We start from the raw sequence: 24,420 nt of genomic DNA on the forward strand, positions 1-24,420 counted from the left end.
TATTGTGTACTAACCTAGACTACAGAAGGTGTTGAAAATGATGTCCCTCTGCTACAACACATTCCTGGCATCTCCGAAAGAAATTGGCATTTACACGTGCAAGTTCGTTTACTACTGTAATTCTCCCGATTTCTCGTACAATACTCTCTTTTAACTCACGGATGGTGTGCGGATTGTCTATGTATACTTTATTTTTTAGATTTCCCCATTCTTCTTTCCACTTTTATTCAGAACTGACCCTGTTACTCTAAACGTTTTTACGAGGTTTAATATAGTGGTCCTATGTGGAACGGGAACACCAGGAAATTTCGTTGCAAAACGTCGTCGCACATATCCACAATTCCTCTTTCCGAAGTAACACTCGACAACGTAAATTCTTTGTTGCAATGTAAATTTTGTTGTGCCATATTAAGCCACAATCTTCAACACACGGACACGACACAACACAACTTCCGAGGGAGGATTATACTGGCGTCAGTCTGCAACGTCAACAGAAAGGGAAGGTGAGCGAAGGCAGGGAGAGCGAAAAAAACAGACTGTAGCGTACGACTGTCGCGGACCCGTTCACTGGGAAAGACAAGCCCTGATGCCGGGACGCTTGCCGCCGAGTCTCGTAGCGAATGTCGGGGAATGAATGTTCTGTAGAAGTGCTGAGAGGGTGTGGAATGAAATTAAGTGGCGCGGTGTTGAAAATAAAGAAAACACGAGACATGCATGCATGTTTTAGCCACTAATTGAAATTCCAATAATATGCCAATGAAAGTGTATAAAACTAGCGAAAGGTGTCCCGGGTTCCATACCCGATGGAGGCACACAGTGGTTTGGATCCCACTTTAAAATATAGGTCCAGACTTACTGTGCATAAAGCGGACTTTAAAACTCCAACTGCTTCACTCTTGCTCGGTTTTAGTACAAGACATGTTTAGAAATTTGATTGATTGAGTTGATGTTTAAGTACACTTTGTGCACAGGAAGGCTAATCGGGACTGGACCTACAGTTTAAAGTGGGATCCGAACCACTATATGCCTCCACCGGGAATCGAAACCGGAACCCCTTGATTACAAGGCGACGATGCTACCACTGCGCCATCGGAGAGGCCAAAAATTTGAAAAGAACAGCTTGTTGAAGGGAGGCCAATGACACATGAAAAATTGGAAGATTTTTTCCAAGGAAAGGCAAGCAAGGTATTTTCCCACGGGATGGGAGGGAATATGTTTCAGAAAATTGATAAGACACATTTGACTTTTTAGCCCATAAAAAAATTGAAAATTAAGAATTCTATTTACAACCTTTCTACCTGCATATTTAAATTTGATCACGATCGGACGATTTTTTAATTTTTTTTTATTTCTTGTTTGGAAAAAGCAAAAAAAAAACGGCAGTTTTTTTATTCTCAATACGACTAAAAATCGAAAATAATTGGTTACTATAGCTTAACACAGAATTGAAACAGTCAAATTTTGATGTAACTCTTTTTTATTTAGGTCTACTGATTAATTTTTAATTGGAGTCCAAAACTCGAGTATACATAGCTTTTGATCCGATAGTAGGCAGACAACAAAAACGGTGTATCAACAATGCAAAGGATAACACAAAACACCTGACACTGAGCTATAGGCATTTATCGACAAACGCAGACTACTTGAAACATAAAATAAACCATTCTTAACAACAATGCTGACGAAAGAAAGACAATGGCGGCTTGCCTTTATAAACTGCTGACAGTACAGGAAAGAAATCGGGGATCAGTGTTTGCCTGATGTAAACAATAACAGCGGTCTCACTTTAGAACGTAACATTCGGCGCTGAATATGACATGAGACAGCATGGCACTCTAAGAGTTGTTGTTGCTGAGTTGGTGTTTTAAGTCCACTTTATGCACAGTAACGCTAATCGGGACTGGACCTACAGTTTAAAGTGTGATCCGAAGCACTATGTGCCTCCACCGGGTATGGCACTCTATAAGAGTTGGGGTTATTGGTTGAAAAATGCCTGAGGAAGAAAATTAAAGGGTGCGCAAACACTTCTTCGCACCTACCCCTTGGCACTGACAAAGAAAGGGTAGTTCAGATTGCCAAGCGTCTGGTCTGAACGTCTGACCACTCTCCCCCCACTTAAACAGGACAGGGAGGGGGGAGGCGGGCGGCGTTTTCCTTTGGTTCGTTTTTTTTCAAGGGTAGCAAAATACTCATTGCAGTTCATTCCATCAATACTTGCGTCAGTAACATCTCTACAAGCAAAGGACAATTTGATCAAATCTCATACTCTATTAATTAAAGTAGTTAATATTATTATTATTAATATTAATATACATATTAAAACTTGCAAGCAAAAACGTAATTTCAATCAAGTTCAACGTAAGATTCTTTTTAAGTACACTTTATGCCTAGAAAGGGTAATCGGGATTGAACCTACAGTTTAAAGTGGGATCGGAACCACAAAGTGCCTCAAGCGGGTAACGAAGTCTGGACCTCTTGATTACACTACGTCCTGGAGAGAGAGATTCTAAAATGGCAAACTTAGGTTTCTCAATGGGTTAACACATGTATTGTAACTGTGAATAGTACAGAGTATACAGAATATGAGAATCGCCTTGTAAACTGGCGATATGCAGTGGAGGTGCACTATACACTGGTTCGAATATTATATTATATAATATGTAATATATAATATGTAATATATTATATATTACATCTTATATATTATATGAATAACTTACTTTCTGTCTTCCAAAATCTGGGGGAGAAGTTAGTTCAGTGTAATACGACGCCAGGGTTTCCGGGTTTGAATCCCAGCCTGGGCATGAGTGTCCCTTCCTAAATTTCTTCTAATCACCACACATCCGCACCGTCGCGGTTAAATAAAATGGCAGAAAAGCGCCTCCTAATAAAATTATTGAACACTGTGAAAAAGTAATTCACGGACTGTAACTTCTTTCTTAAAATCTGTCAGCCATAATTCTGTTTAATTACGTTGATTTGATTATAAGAATAATTTTAAAAATATATTTTTTTTAAATTTATAAAGTGCTTATTTTTATTACAAAGCGAAATGAAATAGGATGTTTATGGATGAATGAGGAAAGAATCTGATTCCAATATTTCAACTGATTTCACAGTCGAATAATCATTACTGATTGAGGGAGCGTAGGGCGGCAGTTGTCCCTCACTTTTAGCCACTTTTGCTCCGCCACTATGCTAAAGCTTATCTATAAAGGAAAAGTAAATTTCCTTTGCCCAATATAGTTTTGGAACCCAATCGCCGCCACTGTCGACAGCACGCCTTGCAACACACACCACCATCCTGAGCCCAAAGGAAATTTTCCTACCTGGCCACCTTTAGTTGTCTTTGTTAGGCTGTGAAGTGGAAATGGAGACTTGCTACTCCTTGCCGCAGGCCTGTCTCTCATCCCTCCCTCATGTATATGCCAGTGGGCGATGCACTGACCATACGTAGGGGACGATTCGTTGCTGCCACTCGAGAAGAGGGAAAACACGTGCAATATACTAAGTTAAATACAATTGAGTCGCCGTAGTTTTCTGGTTTTCGATATCATAGTCTGCTCCAATTGTTCTCACGGTGCCACTGGCGTAAGCAGGATTTTTGTTCTGGAGGGGCTGAAATTCTAAAGGTGTATAGTATATAGCTTTGTTCTAGAATTATGGGATACCGAATAAAATATATAGGCTATCGTACATTTTCAGCTTTTCACTATTAAAACTGTACTCGAAGACAGAAATGGTTATCGGGTGTCTTTTTAACTTTAAGGGAGGTTTGCGTTTACATCTTTCCTTTCTGTGAGTTCTTACAAATTTTCATTTAAAATTTGGATTTTCTTAAAATTTCTGAAGGGCAGTAACCCCATCAGCGCTCCCTGCGTACGCCAGTGCAAGGTGCTATGCCCCACAGGAAATCGAAACCTTTATTGCTCGCACCAAATCATGCGTGTCGTGTCGTTTCAGTGTGAAATCCCCATGTAACGTGCTTCTTGAAAACTAAAATTTTGAACTGAAGCGACACAAGCTGCATTTGTAGCTTGGACTGGACTATGTTCTCAATACGGTGCATCGTGTCACCTGTTTCTGTTGTTCCCGCATACGCAATGAATCTTTTGCATTAGATTGAAGGGTCTCGTGTCGCTTGTCGCTTGGGTGTGAAATCACCATGTCGCTCGGGCCGTGCATCAAATTGACTTGGTCTGTTCACTTGTGCGCGGTGTATGTGTTGCTTTAGTGAGCTTTTACATGTCGCTCGAACTGGGCTCTTCTCTCATTGAGAGATTTCACATTGAAGAGACATGTGGTGCTTGAGAATCTCACCAGTCGAACTCAGTCTTCTGGGGCTACAGGTAAGGTGTGAAACGTTGATATTGATTGACTAGTTCCAAAGCGACATGTGTTGTGTGTCGCTTTGGTCTGAAAGCTGCTTGGCATCTCCGTGTTGCTTGTCGCCTGTAACTTTCAAACCGAAACGTCAAGTAACACGTGGATTTAACTCCAAACAGCAAGTGCAAATGACATATGTCGATTGGAAACGCGTCAATCCGCAGCAATGTTTCATAACGTAGCGGCAGGCATAATAGGGCTCAGAAACTTGCGTTGGATTGGTGAAATCCTCAAGCAACACGTGTCGCCTGTAAGTTCGGTATGAATTCTGCCTTACTTTAGAGACATGTATTATGAAAAATATTGAAATGTTAGTGAAGAACCTATTCTTATTAATGTTTAACTACGTATTTTGCCATTTTTGAACATATGCATCTGCATTCTAGTGACGAAAGAAACATTTTAAGGGTGGAAGGTATTTCGGGAAGGAGATTGAAGTCGTACTCTTAAATACGCCACTGTCACCACAGAGGAGGAGCAAATTTTTAACTAGTGGAGTAGAAGGAGAAAACGAATAGTTAGACCACAATTAAGAACGTAAATATATATGTTGTTTTTGTACTATATTGTCCTGTATCTGGCTTTTGTGCTTTAGTTAGATTAAGCGCAATCATTTCCAGTATTCTAGCATAGGAACTCTGGTTGAATATTTTGTTAATTAATACAAGAAGAAATCCTACTAGTTTGCTTTCTTGATGAGGAAATACACAAGCATTTCCTACAATATTCTTTGCTCGCTCACACGCGCCCTCCGGCAGATTACTACAATTCTTCGTTGATATATATCTTTTCCGAGAAATACGAGACATAATTGCCCAAGCTCAAACCGATATATTAAATACGGCTACTATCACACAACGAACCCTCTCAGAACGCAATCGTGAAGCGCCGTTAACATTTCCCATGTACGCTATGATGTAGCAACGCTGCATTCTCCAGCGTTGCAACTTATGCAGCACTGCGAACAATGCAACGTTCAGAGCCGTCAGTGAAAAATGCTGTGTCATGTAAGTTGAGGGGGAGATCCGACAACGCTGTTCTCTGCAACCGCAGGCCCCACCCCCTACGATCTTCCTCGCTCCGCCTTGACGTCACCGCTGATGTAGTTCCGCAATTTTTCACACACTGCAGATGTCTCTGGCGTAGCACAAACGACACACACGTTGTGTGTAGGTGATAAGCACAGAGCCCCGTTGAGAGGAACCGATAAACACCTGATACACACGTACAGGCACAATGCCCCGAAAAGAGGAACCAGAAAAATGCACTGTTTTGTAGCATAACTCCGAGTACAATTGTCGGACATTGTTCTATCTTTTATCAAAATATATGTAGATCTTGGTCCCCTTCGTCGATTAATTCCACGACATTAAATTTTCCTTTGCCGGTTCGGCCATAATATTAAATAATGTGCTTTCTCGTTCCGAGGAACCACCAAAATTACCTCGCAATGAAAAAGTCCCTCTTAATGCTGGTAATTTTTCTGATCTTGTTCCTCCTAATGACGGGTATACCAACGCACACACACACACACACACACATACGTGTAAACGTGGTCTTATAAGGCCCGAGTGAGTGTACATATGTTGTTGGAACCACTATAATTTGATAAATTAGCATAATCAAGGTCATTTTAAAATGTCGAGACCATGCATGTGATTACAAATACCACCGTGGTTTTTGAAAATTATAATTTATGCAGTTTTTCTCACGAAAAAATGGTTACTATTCTTGTTGGAACCTGGTACCAATATCACCTGTCTAATTTACGTGTTGTAATTTTTAATACAATTGCATCCGTTGTGGGTACCAATCAATATTGCAAAACCCGTCCAACCAATCACAATTCTTGTAGGTCACATGATTTCTTCATGTGTGTAAGCAGCTACGTGCCATACCGAATTGGGCAATAAGTTGTGAAACGTGCTTTACAGCGTCGTATCTGTCTCGGCGGAGAGCATTCGGAAGGGGGAGGGAAAAAAGAAAGAGTTCCTTTCGCGGCGGAGTTAGGAAGGGATTAACTGCTCCGCAGTCAGTGGCGTACTTAAGGGGTTTTTGCCCCACTGTGGAATTGAGAAAATAATCACATTTACCCTAATCGCTGACTCTTAATTTTTACTTTGCATACTTTTTTGTGTTGTTTGAAGATTTCAGAAATCAAAGCAGACTTGTGCGGCCTATCATGCTGCAACGGTGTGAACTTTATTGGCACGCTACCAAGCGAAAAGCAATAGGTAACAAGCGACAAGAGATACGTATCGCTTGGAATTGAACCCTCAGTAATATATTCGACCTTTCACATTGATGCGACAGGGAAAGCTGCACATGTCGCTTTCGGCTCGATGCATTAGGTTTTTCGCTCATTAGCGGTGAATTTCTTGCTTTAGATTGAAGTCGCCAGTGTTCATGGGCGTCCGGAAGGGGGGGCAAGGGGGGCGTGCCCCCTGGAAAATGAAAATCAACCAAAAATTATATATTTCACACATATAATTTCATTTCAGCCACAATAATATGTGTTAATTAATGCACGAACTTGATAAATTCAAATTTAAGCAATATTTTTTGAGAGAACATTGGGGAAAATGTGGCTTAGTTGCCCCCTGGAAAAAAATATATTCCTTGCCCCTCCCTGGAAAAAATCCTGCTGACATCCATGTTAGTGTTGCCTGTCGATTGTCGCCTGCCACTTGTCGCTTCGATCTGAAGTCTCCTTGAAGGGGCCAGGGGAAGAATTCTGATCGAGGCGACAAGCGACAGTGTGCTTCCACATCGACAAGAGACACGGGTCCCTTTTGTCTTGTAGACTAAAATATTCACCGCCCCTGCACGACAACAAGTGGAGGCGTCACGATGCACAACATTGATAAAGTAGCCAGTTTGACTGACACAACCAAGCGACATGCAATATTTGCAGCTTACCGTGCTGTATCAGTTCAAAACGTTGCATTGATTACCGAGGCTTGTCGCTTGTCGCTTTCGCTTCGGTCTGGAATCTGCTTAAACGGCATAAACGGCAGGCGACTAGCGACATGGAGATTTTATACCAAAGCGACAAGCGACAAGAGACATTAGACCATTCAATATAAGGCAAAACATTCACCGCGCATGCGCGAACAAAAGTACGAAGCGACATGATGCACGGTATTAACAAGACTGGGCAATCAGAGCGACACGCAAGCTACAAGCGACACCTGCATCCTGTCGTGTCGCTTCTGTTTGAAGGGTTCAATTCATTACTGATGGTTCGCTTCCAAAGGGCACGTGTTGGTTGTCGCTTTCGTGTGAAATCTCCCTTACAAAGCAAAAAAGCTGCAAACGACAGACGACAAGTGACAGGCGACAAGCGACACGGAGAATTCACACAGAAGCTGCAAGCGACACTAGCACAGTTAGTTTAAATTCAAACATTCACCGCGCATGAGCTAACACGGTATTGAGAAAACTGCCTAATCAGAGCGACACATGCAACTTGTCCTGTCGCTTTCTAAATGCTTGTTTGCAAGTTAAGCGTGTCACGTGCCACTAGCCTCTGAAAGCTACACCAAGCCATTGTTTTATTCAATTCTCCTCAGGGAAGGAAGAGAATGCTTATACAAATACAGTCTCCGCAGATCATTTGCGAAGCCACTAAATATATTTAAAACTATATTTTCTGTGCATATTCAGCGTGCACTATAATCTACTGAAGCGGCCCTAACGAATTATTCGCTGGAACTAGGATCTCACTTTCCTAATCGTTGTGAAGGGTCACTCGCAATAGAATTGTTACGATTTTATCTCTCCGGTTGAGAACAGAATTTGGAGACTATAGTCGACAAAAAAGTTATTTCTCTTGGAGTTATTAGATTGGGGGAGGAGGGTGGTGCTTCAGATGGCTGCTCCATGTAGACTGTACATTTGAACAAAAGGAGCAAAGGAAAAGTAACTTATTTAATTTATTTGTAATATGAATTAAGTGCTAATTTACCAGAAGTCCAGTACAGTAAAACTATCCAAGCATATAATGGTGTGAGTCTTAATGGACATTTTAATTAAACCTTTCTTCACAAACTGATTCAAAATTGAATAGGGCAGTGGTTCCCAAAGTGTGCTCTGCGGCGCCCCGGGGTGCGATATTTTCACTGAAATGCCACTTACTTGTTAGTCTACACATGGTTTTAGATATGATTGTTCCAAACATTTGCTTATTTAGTCCTTTTTACATAAACAATGTTTCTGAACTTGAAATATGTGCTTATTTTTTAACATAAGGCAAGCAACCTAACAACACTAACTTAGCGTTGCAAGTTTTAGATAGGCCTATGCCTACATTCTGATTTGAGCGTCGCGGAAAAATTTAAAAACTACAATGTTTGGGATCCCCTGAGATAGGGCATAATTGTAATAATGAATGATTGACGTATAAACTTGATGTGAATCGTACAGAAATGTTTGTTTCGCGAATAGAGCGAACAATAAAACGTTTTATAAATCTCATTCCTTGCAACCACCCAATCACAGTAACTGTTCATCACCTGACCTCTACTTCCACGTCACCCTTGAAGTTTGCTGGTGTATCTTTGCGTCCTATCACCTAGACCACAAGCATTTCGTTTTCGCGCCTTTTTTACCGGACGCCCGGTTCTTTCTTACTTCGGTAGTTCTTCTCGTAGTCAAGTAGGAGGGGTACGAGTACACCTAAGGCCTCCCCGATGGCCCTGTCGACCTCCTTGGCGGAGTGGTTAGCACAGCGCGCTACGACGCCAGGGGTTCCGGGTTCGAGTCCCGGGTAAGGCATGGGTATTTGTGTTTGTCCAAATGAGAAAAAATGAAAATTGAGAATAACCGAGAAATGAAAATCTTGAGAATATAATGAAAAACGGGGGATACTTCCGGTTAGGGGTAATCTTTTAAAAAAAATGGCGTAGTGGTTGCTTCGTCGCCTTGTAATCAAGGGGTCCCAGGTTCGATACCTGGTGGAGGCACTTCGTTGTTTTTGATTCCACTTTAAACTGTAGGTCCAGTCCCGATTAGCCTTACTGTACATATAGCGGACTTAAAACACCAACTCAAACAAACGAGTTCCACCTGCACCAAAAGCAAGCATACAGTCAAGAAGTTTAAATATCGTACGTCTTCATGTCGTACCCAGTCTCAAACGCAGGATAAAAAATAACCCTTTTTATCACCTTGCTACCTCCATATCACAAACACGTCACCCTTGCAATACGCAACCACGATTAAGAAAGAGAAAAGAACCAACGTTGTCGAGGCCGAGTTGGGAGAAGTATATTATGGTAAATAATCATATCGTAGAGTCACGCACACTTCTGTGACGAGACTCTCACGACAGCCCGGGCTCCCCCACCTCCTGCGCTAGATTGCGGTGACGCATGCGCACGAAGGTTTTTTCTAGTGGACGGGCGAAGTTGAGCGTCGTTGTGAACGTGGAACAAAACATATAACATTACCATTCCACTTATCGGGAAAATATGCCCACTGTTGATGAAATCATGCACATAAAATCACACTTCATATTCTTACATTGTAATAACAAATTAAAACACGTACCTGTGAATGGTGCCGTATCATTCAATGTGGGGTCCAAATGTTCATAAGTAATCTTTCAAGTGAACCACTGCATTCAACACACGGTTAAGTTGAAGTTGAAAGGTTTGTGATATTAACCTCACGATTTAAGAAAAATCTAGACGTCTATACACACATGTTCACTGTTTTTCACTCTCGTATCTAGACAATTTTATAATTATTATTCGATGAAGATTTGTTTCGGAAAAAGTGACCTGGCCAGGATTCGAACCTCGGACCTTCGGTATTCCGTGCCGAATTATGTACAATGTCCCGGTGTTTTATGATTAAAAATATATAGAGTATAACACAGATGTCTATACAAGTTTACTAATTTTCACACTCGTACCTATAAAATGTTATTATAATCCTGTACAATGTCCCGATATTTTATGATAAAAAAATATAGAGAGGATAACACTTTATTTACAATTTCACACACGTCTAGGCACATTATTCTACGTTCAGTGATGATAACATTGTTGCTTTTCCGTCAAGTTTCAGCACTTCCTGTTCTGAGGGCGACTTGAAAGATTTTTTTGCAGATTTCTGTTTTTTTTTCCTTTGAAATGAAGCGTATTTGGGGATCGATATTTCTGTTTGGGTTGCACTTTGGTGATACTGGTAAGGCTGATTTCGTTTTAGTGGCACTAATGATCCTTTTATGGATTTTTTGACAATATTTATTTCTTCAATGGATTTTAAATTCATTAAAACAATAGAACTAAATTCTTTTAAAACTTCAGCCTTCTTTTTTTATATCATTTGCTTTAGACTCATTATTTCCCACTTCATTTAAGATTGCTTTTTTTCTGCAGATTGGACATCTTCAATGATGAGTGCATCTGAATCTGTTATTGCATCTGAAGGTCCACAGATAGAACCAACCAATTGACCGACACACTAAGTGTATATGTTTACACATGTTCCACATATGCTTCCGTCAATACATGTGCAAGTAAACTTATGAATGCAAGCATAGCAGTGTTTGCATATAAGGGAACATTGACAATTGGGCTGAACAAGGGTAACAGTATACAACTGAAGAACCTTAGAAGATGAGGCAACGGTCAAACTATTGTCACAATTTATGAGCACAAGGCCAGAACTCATCTCCAAGGATTTATTATGGCGAGCTCGAAGATTTTTCAATTTGGAAGTTTGTTTTTCCCTTTTCAGTAATGATTAGACGGTCATACAATTTTGTCCTAATTAGCTGCATGATAGCGTGTATTGCTTTGTCCAGTCTCTTGATGGTTTTTCCTTTCAAAAAGAGATGTTTCAGTGTTCTGTGCATAGATTCCAGATGCATGTTTGTGTTGATTCCAGAATTTATTCTGTAACAGTAAGCCCAAATCTTGCAGCACTTCGTGTAGTTTTGTTGGAAATAAAATGAAAAATCTTTCTTGGCTTCGTCCTCAGTAAGTTGTTGCACAATAGTGTCTAACGTAAGCTGTAATGCAGTTTCATCTGTTTCCTGTAAAAGGGTCCTTAACAAATCGTATGCCTCTTTCTGTTTTTCTGAATCTTTAATTTTGGAGAAATTCTTCTGCCAGGCTCTAAGCACATGCCAAGTACAATACAGGCGTTTCTTTGGTTCGCCCATTATGTCTCGCCATGCGTTATAAAAAGTGTCTGCCATATCCGACATAAACACATTGCAGCTTATGTCGTCGACTTTTTGTTTCACAGGTTTGAAAAAAAGCCTCAGGCTTGTGGAATCCATTTTATTTGATATGAAAAAGGCACAAGGGAAGCCTTGCCTTAGGTTGTCAAGAACAAGCAACGTTGTCATTTCGAAGCCATAAGCATTCATGCCATGAGTGCTGTCGGCACATATGACATCTGATCCAAACTTCCTAAGTATTTCTTCTTGTGCCTCTGTCATTATTGCAAGACAGAGGCAGTTTTTCTTGCAGTTGTGGATATTCGAGTAGAATGACACCTTGTGGCTTCTACATTAGAATGCAGCTGTTTTCTAATTGTTTTCAGTTTCAACTCAAGCTTCCACGTTGACTGCATCATTGGAATGCCTAACTGCTTCACTATTCAAAGAAAAATCTCTCTCAATATTATACAAATCATGTTTTGTTATCAGGTGTTTTCGCTTCAGTTCGTCTTTGCTCACGGAAGACCGCACATTTGCTAAAATGTCGTCATATGGCACTTTCATTGCAATTTTCGTGGCAATTTCTTTTCGTTCATCTAAATTTAAATATAAGTGAGCTAACTCATTTTTGTGGCATACATGTGTTGCACAGTATTCCACAAGGACCTGCCCATCTTCACGTGAAATTATCTTAATCCTCGAAGGACAGTAGGCATCAATTTTTGAGGAACCCTGTATTTTCAACTCTCTTTTTCTACTATCAGGTGAAACTTTCAGAGTGTAGAATTCAGACCGATGACACTGGAAAGTAACTAACCGTGATTTAGAAGCTAATTTTGTATCTCCTCTGGACTTAACAAACAAAGTATTGTCGCAATCTTAAACTGCTCTCTTCCAGCTGTAGAAGTCAGAAAACGTAGTAAATTGCTTTGTTTCAATTTTCAGAGTGATATCATGGGCTTCGGAAATATGATCCCCAAAACTATGGTGATTACGAGAATTAAGGTGGCACACAGGACATTTGAATGTGTTGCTTTCTAACAATGGAAGCTCTTTGCAAGTCGTGCCCGGGATGAATATTGGAAAAATGCCGCCTCAGATTGAAACTCTTTTTAAATATTTTATCACACAAATGGCAGATTAACTGAGGTGGCATTCTTGTATTACGTAGACAAAATGATAAGAAAAAACACTCATGCACGCACAGCCAAAGAAAATTCACACATACTAAAGTTTTTTCCTACAGAAGACAGATACAGAGTACAAGCACAAAAAAATACACATTTTCTTTATCAGAAACAACAGAAACCGCGCGCGGGAAGACATGTACCACTACCACCTCACCTCACACTTACGAACAGTAAAGAAGAAAACAATCACGCAGGCACAAAGAAAATACACACATACTAAATTTCCTTGCTATAGAAGACGCATACAGAGTAGAACCACAAAAAAAAAAAAAAAAAACATTTCATTTATGAGAAACAACAGAATCAGCGCGCAGGAAAACACGTACGCGAAGCTCTCAATCGAACCTCCCACTCAACAGCTGACGCTAGCGCATGCGCGGACAGAGGAGCCCAGGCTGTCGTGAGAGTCTTGTACTTCTGTGTTGTAGCAACACTATTAACTTTCAACGGAATCATTACTACCCAGAAGTGTCCGTGACAGCACAACCCTAAACTGATGTTGCGTTACATTTTTTTGGAATGTCGACTAAAAAACTCTCATAACATGTCGCAATAAAACAAGTGGCTTCACCAAAGTGAGGTAGAGACGAACACACCATTATTCTGCACTGTTATCTCAAGAGTCCGATATTAGCAACATAGGGAGACATTTCTTAGTCACAAGAAATGCTTTCAATTAATTACTTATAAAAAGTAGACGGTATCGTCTTGGCAGAACATACTGACTCAAATACAAAAGCACAAGAAGCTAACTGTCTCAATTATATACGGTCTAGTTTTATTATTGTGTGTAGTTTTACCAACTAACCTTGAAAGAGACAGTTTGGGTCAACGTACACACGGAACATTTTCAACCAATGGCAGCACAAAACATGTCGCTACTAATACACAGCGACGTAGTGCCACAAGCCTACCAGCATACAATGAACAATCTCTATTTTATGGTGGTATTTTAAGACTTTAGACTTTAATGTCGTTGGAAAGGTGTAGAGTTCTTAACACAAGAAATACTAATAAATAATATGAATGTGAAACATGCAAGGGTAAAGTAAAGTGCATTACAGCATTGCATGGATGTAGTTGTAAGGGGCACATATTATATCTCACTTAATGTCCCACTATTTTTTGGAACATTTCTTGATTTAGGGCAGTTATTTGGAAAATATTGTCCGTCGACGAAGCTGCTATGATTGCAGTCATCTGTAGAAGACACAGAAAATCTCAGTCCGGATACGAGTGCATCAGCTCAATCTATGGCGTAAACTCGTTCTGACTCTTGTAATTGTTATTCGGTCCTGGGAGCCTATTCTTGAAACTCGTTACGGTAGCTGGCTCTTGGATTGCCGAGCCAAGTCGGTCGCGCGGCGAACGACATGGTTTGTGCTCGATTCTTGAAATCCGTTCGGTCGCTGGCTTGAGAGTCGGTTCGTTCGCTAGCACTCGGCAGCAGGTACCCTACCGTATCCACTCGTTCTGTCGAGTCGGTTACCATAATTGTCGACCATCTATGCATATATAAGTTGCTGTTTGTGCTTGAGGCAAGGATAATAGCGGATGAAGTAGAATACGACCATTCCAGTCCATCTTAGGGTGAGTATGTTACGATTTGTATTATTATTATAAGCTTGCATTTTTTTAAAAAAGCTGTAATCAGCATCCAGCGACGTAAATATGTCGTAGTTAGTCTATGCACAATGTTTATTTTCTTCGATTTTTTATTAAAATATTGGTTTGCGCGTACACATGCTTGACTTTGAAGACTTATTTGTCAAAGTGTAAATAAAAAAAAAATATTTAAAAAATACAATAGGTTTTTGTCGTAAAAATATAGAGCATTTTAACGGGTAAGGTGGATGGATGTATGATTGTCACACCATATATATCATAAGTTCGCAATTTATTTTGTCAGAATAGATCCAAAAGGTAGAAAAGCGAAAACAAACATGGAAATACTGAAGCACTTTGAAGGTCATGGTACTAGTTTACTATCCGTCGGACACATTTATTTATTTTTACAGAGGAAACTACTTACTGTAATAAGTTCTTGTAGCATTGTCGAACATCGGGAAAGTGTTTTGTTTGATGTGGGAATGTTTCATAGCTGAAATTCATGTTGTTCGTTGAAAATTAATTCTCCGACGGAGAATAGCTAGCCCTACGAACCATTGGCACGTGGATAGGTTAGTTCTGTTAGGTTAGGATACATAATTAAAATTTGGTGTCGTGTTAGTATCAGGATCTAGAAATTGGAAATAATTGCGAACCATTGGCGCGTGGTTAGGTTAGTTCTGTTAGGTTAGGAAACATAGTTCAAATTTCATCAAAACAACGTTGATATACCTTCAGGAATGTTCCGCGAAGCAGTAAGTACGAATGTCAAAAATTGACGAAACGAAAAAATTAGAGGTGTCCGAAGGATAGTAAATTTTTACGGGATAGTAAGCTGTTTCCGAAATTTGTGCACTCTTGCTGCAGTGAGCTTATGTATGGAAAGTGCTTCTATTGATTTTTTTCTTTTAACAAACAGAAGGTAAATGTTGGTAATAATGCATATTCTGCCTGTTTCAGGGAAACCAGCATACCACATGGATGAGACTAATCCATATTGGGCTCCCTTTGTTGGTTATAAAAAAAATTTAGCAAGGAACCAGAGGTATGTGAGGCAAATGCCAACAGTGGTTCTAAAGTTGCACAGAAGATATTCAAATATCACCAAGAGAAAGGTAAGGAAAATACATCACACTACTTTCATTTACGCATTGACATGTTGTATAAACTTAATTCACTCACACCAACTTTTGTAACAGATACTCACATGACCTAACCATGGAAGGGAATATGTAATTTTTCTGTGAAAATTAAGTCTTACAATGAAATCAACATTAAATATTTATTTAATCAAAGTTAGTAATCGTAATAATATTATCTTTCAAATACAGTTTTAGAGACTATTCAGCCTCCTGCTTTTTACTATTATCTTTCATTATGCATCAAAACATAGTCTACGATCCCCATCACATGCTCTGAAACATCAATGTATTCCTCTGTATCTGACACATGCACCTTTTAACAAAACTTCCTTGTCGTCATTACTAAAACCCATACCAGCCTCCCCGATGCCATATCGGTAACGTCGTCACCTTGTAATTAAACCATCGCAGGCTTGATACCTGGTGGATGCACATAAGTGTTTCAGATTCCATTTAAACTGATCCAGTCCCAATTAACCTATCTGTGCATAAAAGTGGGACTTTTAAAAACTGAAAAGAAATAAACTAGAGATAAATTAATGGCAATGCCTGAACTTATTTCAAGCAGTTAAAAACATAGTTGACTGGAAGATACCGAGAGTTCCTTTCTTCTATCGCCATGGCTATAAGACTGAACTAATGTTAATACAGGTACATAACAACTTAGTGAATAAACACTGATGAGATTTTGTATCTTCATAACTGATGATTCTGGCAATACTTGCTGCTATTAAAATATGCTTCTAAATATACGTTTCTTGCTGAGTTACTACAATCAGAGATGAAATGCATGACAATCATTTAGAAAGTATTTAGAAAATGGCCCTTCTCTGGAAGAGTTTTGAATATTTAACTTTTCTTGTAGGTCCTCAAATTATGTGCAAACCTAAGATGTTATGTTCACATGAACTTCATGCACATAAACTCCCCTTGTCTTAACAATATCATCCATATTTTTTTTTTTTGCATGAAACTGCAATTTAAGAACTAATATGCCAATAATAGTTACATATATTATAATGTCAAGTTTCATGTATTTAGAAGACTTCTTGTTCTGTTACAGAATCACACACAAATTCTTTTCACTTGTTATAGAGCTCACACTACAGTGGAGCACAATAAGGATCCATGCAACTTGACGGAAGTGTTTTTAGACACAAAGTGTTTCTATATATACAATTACTAGTTTCTAAAATCTATTATAAATGCATAAATGTATGTTCACACCACCAGAAGCATTGTGGGGAAACTGAATAATAAATGTGACAACATAAGTTGTAATTTTTGTTGGTTTCACCATATTTAAATGTAATTTATTAGATTTAGAATTTCCTTTCCTCTGTGACATATTGAGTGAAATAACATTTTGCTAATGGAACCAGAATGCCTTTTGAATGGACATTATTGCTATAAAACCAGATCAATTTAGACAAATAATGGGTAAAAACTGTAATATTCTATGGATCATGACAGTTATCTGCGTGAGCAATGATGAGTATTTTTTCCATGCAACCACCAGTGTTGAACACGTAATAAGACATATTTTTACATTGCCATGTTGGAATTTCACATGCTGCTTGCATCGACCTGTATATATATATATATTTTTAAAATAAATCTGTGTAAAATATGAAAAATCCAAAGATAAATGGGAAAGTTAAAATTTTTTCGCACTTATGTGTGCACTATCTATTTTTATCATCACTGGTTCAGCATCAGTAGCATCAAATATGGGCATATTATCACATTGGTCCATCAAAACCATATACTTTGTTCATAATTAGGAAAAGAGAGACGCGGTAGTAGATAAATATAGAGAAACTAGTACTCACTTTATCAGCAAAACTTTTTTCTTCTCTGTTCTATTAATTTCAGTGGCCATCTTCGTTGGAAGCATGTCAAGCAACAGTACAAGTTCCAATGAGGATGGTGGTAGTAGCCACTGAAATTAATAGAAGAAAGAAGGGGAAAAAACATTTCGTAGATAAAGTGTGTACTAATTTTTCTGTATTTATCATACATTTTATTTTATTATTTTGCATTTTCTCTTCGTGATACGTGTACTATTTATGCTCTTCTTTTCTTTAGGAAATGAACTCACTGCATGGCAGACACCCATGACAATGGAATACAGTGTATATTGACAATGTGATTTAAGATCACAGGAACTTGCAAAGGAGTTCAAGTGTCAAAGGCAAAGTTTGCTGAAGACTTTAATGAGGGTGAAGAAAGGGTGCAGTTTTACAATGGTCCCAGCAAGTTAACCATTTTAATGGCTGTTTTCAATGTGTTAGATGCACATAGGAGTTGTTCCTTGAATAATTAACTTTCAATATTTGAGGAGATGGTGTTTCTACAAAAAAAAATAATTAAAAAATGAACTCTCCACTGCAGGATCTGGCATATTGATATGTGTGAAAAGTGACAGCATCCTGAATAGTAGACAAGTGGTCAAATATCATACATGTATGATTTTAAATTGCATACTATGGGCAGAAAGAACATTGTTACATGAAACAATACCTTTTCAGGGCAAATTGTGGTGCGAGAGTTTCTGTAATTATAGATTGCTTCAAATTATTTATTAACATGCCACCATGCTTGATTATAAGAGCAATGACCTGGTCTAATTGTAAACAAAATACAGTTAAGTATTTGATCTGTATATACCCTCAAGGTGTGTGTAATAACTTTCATTACAGAACACAGTGGCAAAATCTACCAGTTGACCTTATACTTGCAGATAAGAGTTCCAACATTTTTCAGTGTTGGGCTGTGTTGTGCCGAGCTTCAAATACAATTATCAAGAGGTAAAAAATAAGTAACAGGTACCGAGATGCTATGCACTTGGAAACTGGCGAATCTCGGAAAACATGTCAAATTAGTGATAGAATATGTTTGCTCACAGAAAATATAGTATTCTGATCTCAACAATACATGTGCATACTTGGCAGTGCTATACCAGGTTATATAACACAGACAAAATTGTTGAAGTGTGTTATGCTCGAACAAATTTTTGTTTGTACAATTTTGTGGATATGAATAAAGTGCTTTTATACAAAAGCAGGATGTATTAATTTATATAGGTTCACAAAAATAATATGTCGGAATTTTGCAGTAAATTACAGACTATTTGTAGAGATGTTGGATTGGTAAAAATATCTAATTTTACCAATAAATGCCTATATTAGCAGATACCGAGAGCTTTGGTTGAATTGTTTTGAGTCCACTTTATGCACAGAAAGGCTAATATGGACTGGACCTATGGTTTAAAGTGAGATCCGAACCAGTGTGTGCCTCCACCGGGTATGAAATTTTTCATGGTTTAAAGAAGTAACGTGGTTGGTGTACCATGAACATGCCGCTCACATATGAATTTTATTGTTTTTTTTGTCATTTTTTAAATATCTTTTTACATTAATGATATTGAAAGTAGTTTATAAATATGTAGTGCCTAATGTATATCACTTATATATGTTTATTTTTTTTATTATATTAAAAAAATTATATGCTTGAGTGCAATATTACTGATTACCTATTATGAGAGGCAAGTTATCAAGAAAAGCACAACAATTAGCCATGAGAATCAAACACACTACCCAGGTTTTCTCATTTCTTATTTGATTCAGCAGGCCATGTTCGGAACTGCTGTTCATTCATGACTAATATCATATTCCAAAGTTTATTTTGCCAGAAATAGTAGCCATAATAAATGAATGGAGTCCAATAAAATAACTATTGAATATCAAAACAGTGACAACATGATTTTAGTGTGCACAGAAATAAAATATGTTTTCAGAAAATGGTTACGTGGTTGGTGTATGTGTGAGCTTGGTGCTCACAAAATGACGTGTGTGTGTGTAGACAGAGTAATGGCAGGACGAACATATAACTGCTATCATCTGGCCATGAACATTGTGAATTACAGCTAGAGGAGACCAGAAAATAATATAATTACCTGAGCCTGAAAAACTTATAATTATATCCCAGGGTGTGTCGTATACCAATGGAGTTTTAATAGTGACCATAATCTACAATCCTTGCCTGGTTCATAGTGAGCTTTATTCAGGTTGAGAGTATAACTGCTGTAATAAAAGTTGGTTAGCAGGTTAATATATTGACCAAGCTGCTGCCTACAATGAAAGTTACAGCATGTTTAGCTTTTGCATGTCAGTTTTGATTTGGTGAACCCTGTAATAACTGAACCAGTCACACAAATAATGTTGTACCCAACAGCTTATGGCTTCTGAAACCCTTAAGCCTCAACTGGACCTTTGACGTGAATTTTCATGTAGTTTGTTTTCACTGTTATCTAGATATTATTACGTAATCACGAAACTTTTGAGAATAACTAGATAACAGCAAAAGGAAACTCTCGAAAATTCACGTCAGTGCTCTAGAAAGAATTCTAAGCGTATGTAATTTTTCATATTTTGGAATATCAAAGAGGTTTTTGGAATGGAGAGCAAAATTTGAAAAATATTGCCCTTTGTGCTTCCAAAGGTCCAGCCGAGCCTTAAAACTGAAGGGTGGCTGTTTATACAAGGCCAACTTCTAGCCAAGTTAGGATGAAATTTCATTTAGGATAAAGTATGGTTCACCAGGTATTTCAAGGCTCATGTAAGATAAAACTGTTAGCACCCTTAGTTGTAAGGTACATTTTCCCCTTTTTAACCAGATATCTTTCAGAAAACGTATCCACAAATGCCACACATCTCATGCCAGCAGCACAAAGACATCTAAGCAGATATTTCATCCGCTCCCATAGGATGTCAGCCAGAGCGTTGCAGAAAGATTTGAAGTATTCTTTCTTGTGAATTGTATGTTGAAGATAAAAATTTAAAACACTTCCAAGCACAAATAGCAATATTTCTTATAATTGAAAGCAGTAGTCCAGATAATTTGTATTTGACTGATTTAAGTTCCAACATGGAGGTAGCTTGGCTGTAGATAAACACTGTCAATATAAATTAATAAGAAATGTACCCACTGTAACCCCATCAAGAGTTAATGTTGATCTTTAATCAACAGATTTTGATGTCTTTATGAAATATAAAATTGGTTCTTGCATGCATAAAACACAAGATATTTGAACCAATATTATGGCCCACATGAGTAGAAACCTGCCATCTCTGAATACTTTTGCTGCTTTTTATTGCAAAAACCTTTTGTATGCACACTAAAATAACAGAAGAACGTGTTGCAACTTTCTATAAACTCCAAAGCTAAGACTCCTACTGTAGTTGTTGTTGAATACCCTGTTTGGTGCTACATTCAGTGGTTCGAAGCCTTCGGGCTGCTCACCTTCATAAGTAACACGCTAACATAATAAATGTACTTTACTTCACAGTAACATTTACATGAGCTAAAAAACAGAAAATGTTCACAGCAAAATATTTCACTTTCTCGAGGAGGTACAGAGGGTCAAGGGTACCAAACGTACTTCAAATGAATCGTTGAATAACTGCAAACATAATTTCTACTTCAGTCAACACTTTTATTATATATAATAAAGTAAATAAAAAAACTTTTTTTTGAAAAATACATGTTTTAATTATACACGTCTCTACACTTTCATTATTAGTTTTGTGGAGAGACAGATATCAATTGTATTTATGGTATTTTGTTTCAGTGAATGTGATGGGCATGTAAAAAGTATTATACAGCAATAGCACTGTTGAAAAATTGATTGTATGGTTGAAGCAAAAAAAACAACTAAATTTTAAGGCCAGGCGTTGTAAACCTAAAAATTTAACCAATTTATTTTTAAAATATCAGAACACTAACATTAATTATCATCAGCTGAAGTGAACATGTTAATAGCTCCGGAACACTCATATTATAAGCATTAGTAGTTGTACAAACATTCTTGTGGTAAACAAAGAATGAATAAATTCACACCATTCCACCTGAAATCCCAGAACAAAACTGGAGCATATGCTGCAGTAAGTAGATGTTCTAAATGTTCTAATTTTCTACGTAACAGCCAGACTCAGTGGCAGTGTGTTTAGCATAGCATGCTACAACACCAGGAGTGCTGGGTTCAAATTCCAGCCTGGGCACGGTGTTTCTTTCTAGTGCCCCTTTATCAATTTCATCTCATCACCATTTGTTCTCATCTTTGTAATTGGCCAAAAGAAGCAGAAAAGGGAAGTAATACTAACTAAACCAATCAATCACATATATAACAAAAACGAGTACTATACTTCATAAATTGGTAGTGTCACAGCACTGTTGCTGACAATTAATGGATCATCTACATGTGTTTGGTTGGAACTGCAGATCTTTGACTTTGCCTGGGGCCCAAGTTCCTTTTGTTTTATTGTGATGTTATTATGCTAGGAATACAATTTCTACATGGTTCGATTTCGATGTACGTCTGTTAACACATACTGCGGAGTTTAAGCGATTACTTAAGATTTTGTTCAATATATGCTTTCGTGGTTAGTTAGGCAGATTAGGTTTGGTTCTCTTACCATTAAAACAAAGTTCCTAAAAGCATTCTACTAAGGGTCCGATTTACTTCTACATTCATTCCCACGCTTCTTGATATTTACTGTCGACGGAGAATATCTTGTCCATGGGAAGTGCCTATGCTTGCGTAAGGTAATTTTTAAGTTGTTGTTGTTTTTTTTGGTAAAATTTTCGTTTCCGCAAAACGTATTTCTTGAATTTTACAGGAGAAAGTACTTACCGAACTGAGTTTATTTATACTTTAGGAAGGTATTAAATTTTTTGGCCGGTAAATCATGTAATTTTCGACATTAATTTCACTCCGATGCACAAAAGCTATTCCCTTGATGTCTGTCTTACTACGTGAACCAAATTTTTGCATGCGTTTCATGACGTAACAACCGGTCAGTGTTTCCAAATACGCAGTGTTGTAACTGTGTAACAGTTGTAGAATGTAAATAAACGTGCGTTACTATTCAACATTTCTGATTGCGAACTTGCGACAACATGACATGCACAGGATGCGTGATGAAATTGCACGGCGTTGAAGATCCAGTAGAATTTGAAATTCACCATGGAATTGTGAAGGAATTGGAATGTCCCAAAAAATAAATTATCTTCAATTTTTCTAATTTAAAAAAAAACAATTTTAACTATGTTTGCCTAACCTAACCTTGCCGTGTATGTCTCAATTGTTTGTGGGGCTATCCGTGCATGGTTCGCATGTAACGCAAGCAAAAGCGAACAAAAAAAATTACTCGATATGTCAAAAATTGAGATTATTTGTGTGGAAAAAAACGAATTGATTGATTGATTTGGTGTTTTAAGTCCACTTTGTGCACAGTAAGGCTAATCGGGACTGGACCTACAGTTTAAAGTGGGATCCGAACCACTTGTGCCTCCACCAGGTATCAAACCCAGGACCCCTTGATTACAAGGCGACGACGCTACCACTGCACCATCGGGGAGGCCCCTGGAAAAAATGAAATACCACCTTCAAGAATCCTTACGAATGCAGAATACGTAAGTATAAATGTGAAAAATAAGGGAATTAGAGACGTTTGGTGGTTACTGAAATTTTAGTTCTTTTTTTTTCAACATACATGACTTTTTTTTAGAGTTCAAACAGTGCTCATTACTTTAAGGAAGGTTCAAATTTCGTGTGACAATGATTTCCAAAATTCTACGATAATTAGTCTTTGTGCTAGGAGAAATCATAAAATAATCGGAACCGTTACCCATTCCACATTTCAACATCCCCCAGAATCACAGATGAACATTTTCTGCTCTATTCACAAAATTAAGTTAACATTTATTTGTGTTTGCACCTAAAAGTAATTGGGGTGGTCTATTTTTAACATAATGATCCCGTTATATTTCATCAACCAAGATAATTTCACACAGCAAATCTCATTCACAGTCAAGTTTCTCAAACTGCATGGGCACTTTTTGTCTTATACTCCTTTCCCACAGCAAGTAGAATTCACCATTCCATCTGGTATTGCACCTATTCAAGGGTAATCTTTTTTAGGAATAACCCACATATGGAAAATAGTGGTAAGACCTGTGTGTGTGTTCATATAATTTTCTCACTGTACTCTCATGGGTTATACCTTAGAAGTTTTGGGGAAAAATAAGAACTTGGTATGGGCAGCTTAAAAAAAAAAGTGACGCAGATGGTGAAACTACCATTTGTAATAATGGTCTTCGTGTTTGATGTCCCTGATTTGTACTAAAATCACTTCAAATTTTCTGCTTGACCACCAAATATAACTGCACATTCATTTTCCAACTGTTATCACAAATAGGGGTAGCTTGAGTGAAGCCTGGCATATTAAAGCACTTTTGATTACTACATGTTGGCCAGGAAATACTGACAATACACCAGGTGTCTTACTTCAATTACATAAATTTTGAAGTTGTACATCGAACCCTTCTTTTCTAGATTTCGGAATGCTTTCATCGGTGATTTCGGCTTCACTTGCCATGTCCGGCCTTCTTTTCTTCTGCACGGAAAGAGCAAAGTCCGTGCTACTTATTGGAATATGAGGAGGTCACAATGCATTTTCTTCTTGAATGCATGATAAATTTTCCATTTAGTGTACACCCAGTTCAAGCATGAAGTCAATAGCAGCAAGATGAGACAGACCTCTCCAATATCAGCCTTAGACAAACAAGGGCCACATGTTACTTCCTCATCCTCTTTCAATTGGGGTTCTAGGAATGTTTAACCTGAAAGTAGAAGAAAAGAATTAGAATGAAAAATGCATACATAACTATCTGAAGTAATATCGCAACTAGCCAACATAGTAATGGTTCAGATTGTGTAATGAAATTTGCAAGTTGTACAAGAGGATAAAGAATACATTTAGAATACTGGAAGTAAGTTTGGAGAAATTAATTTGTGCATTTTAAATATGAAGAATGTATTAATCCATGAGGAATTATGTTGTGAAAAGTAGCT

General features: G+C 38.0%; 1 long non-coding RNA gene across 1 annotated transcript; it reads left to right on the forward strand.

The window, feature by feature from the left end:
- Positions 1-14,162: 14,162 nt before the first annotated feature.
- On the forward strand, positions 14,163-18,531 carry LOC145982516 (uncharacterized). Its single transcript, XR_014441068.1, has 3 exons — positions 14,163-14,343; positions 15,322-15,476; positions 17,592-18,531. It is a non-coding gene; the product is annotated as an uncharacterized LOC145982516 (long non-coding RNA).
- The last annotated feature ends 5,889 nt before the right edge of the window (positions 18,532-24,420 follow it).

This window comes from Lepisma saccharinum, unplaced genomic scaffold (assembly GCF_977018435.1).
Source record: "Lepisma saccharinum unplaced genomic scaffold, izLepSacc3.1 HAP1_SCAFFOLD_217, whole genome shotgun sequence".
In the NCBI taxonomy this organism is placed as follows: Eukaryota; Metazoa; Arthropoda; class Insecta; order Zygentoma; family Lepismatidae; genus Lepisma; species Lepisma saccharinum.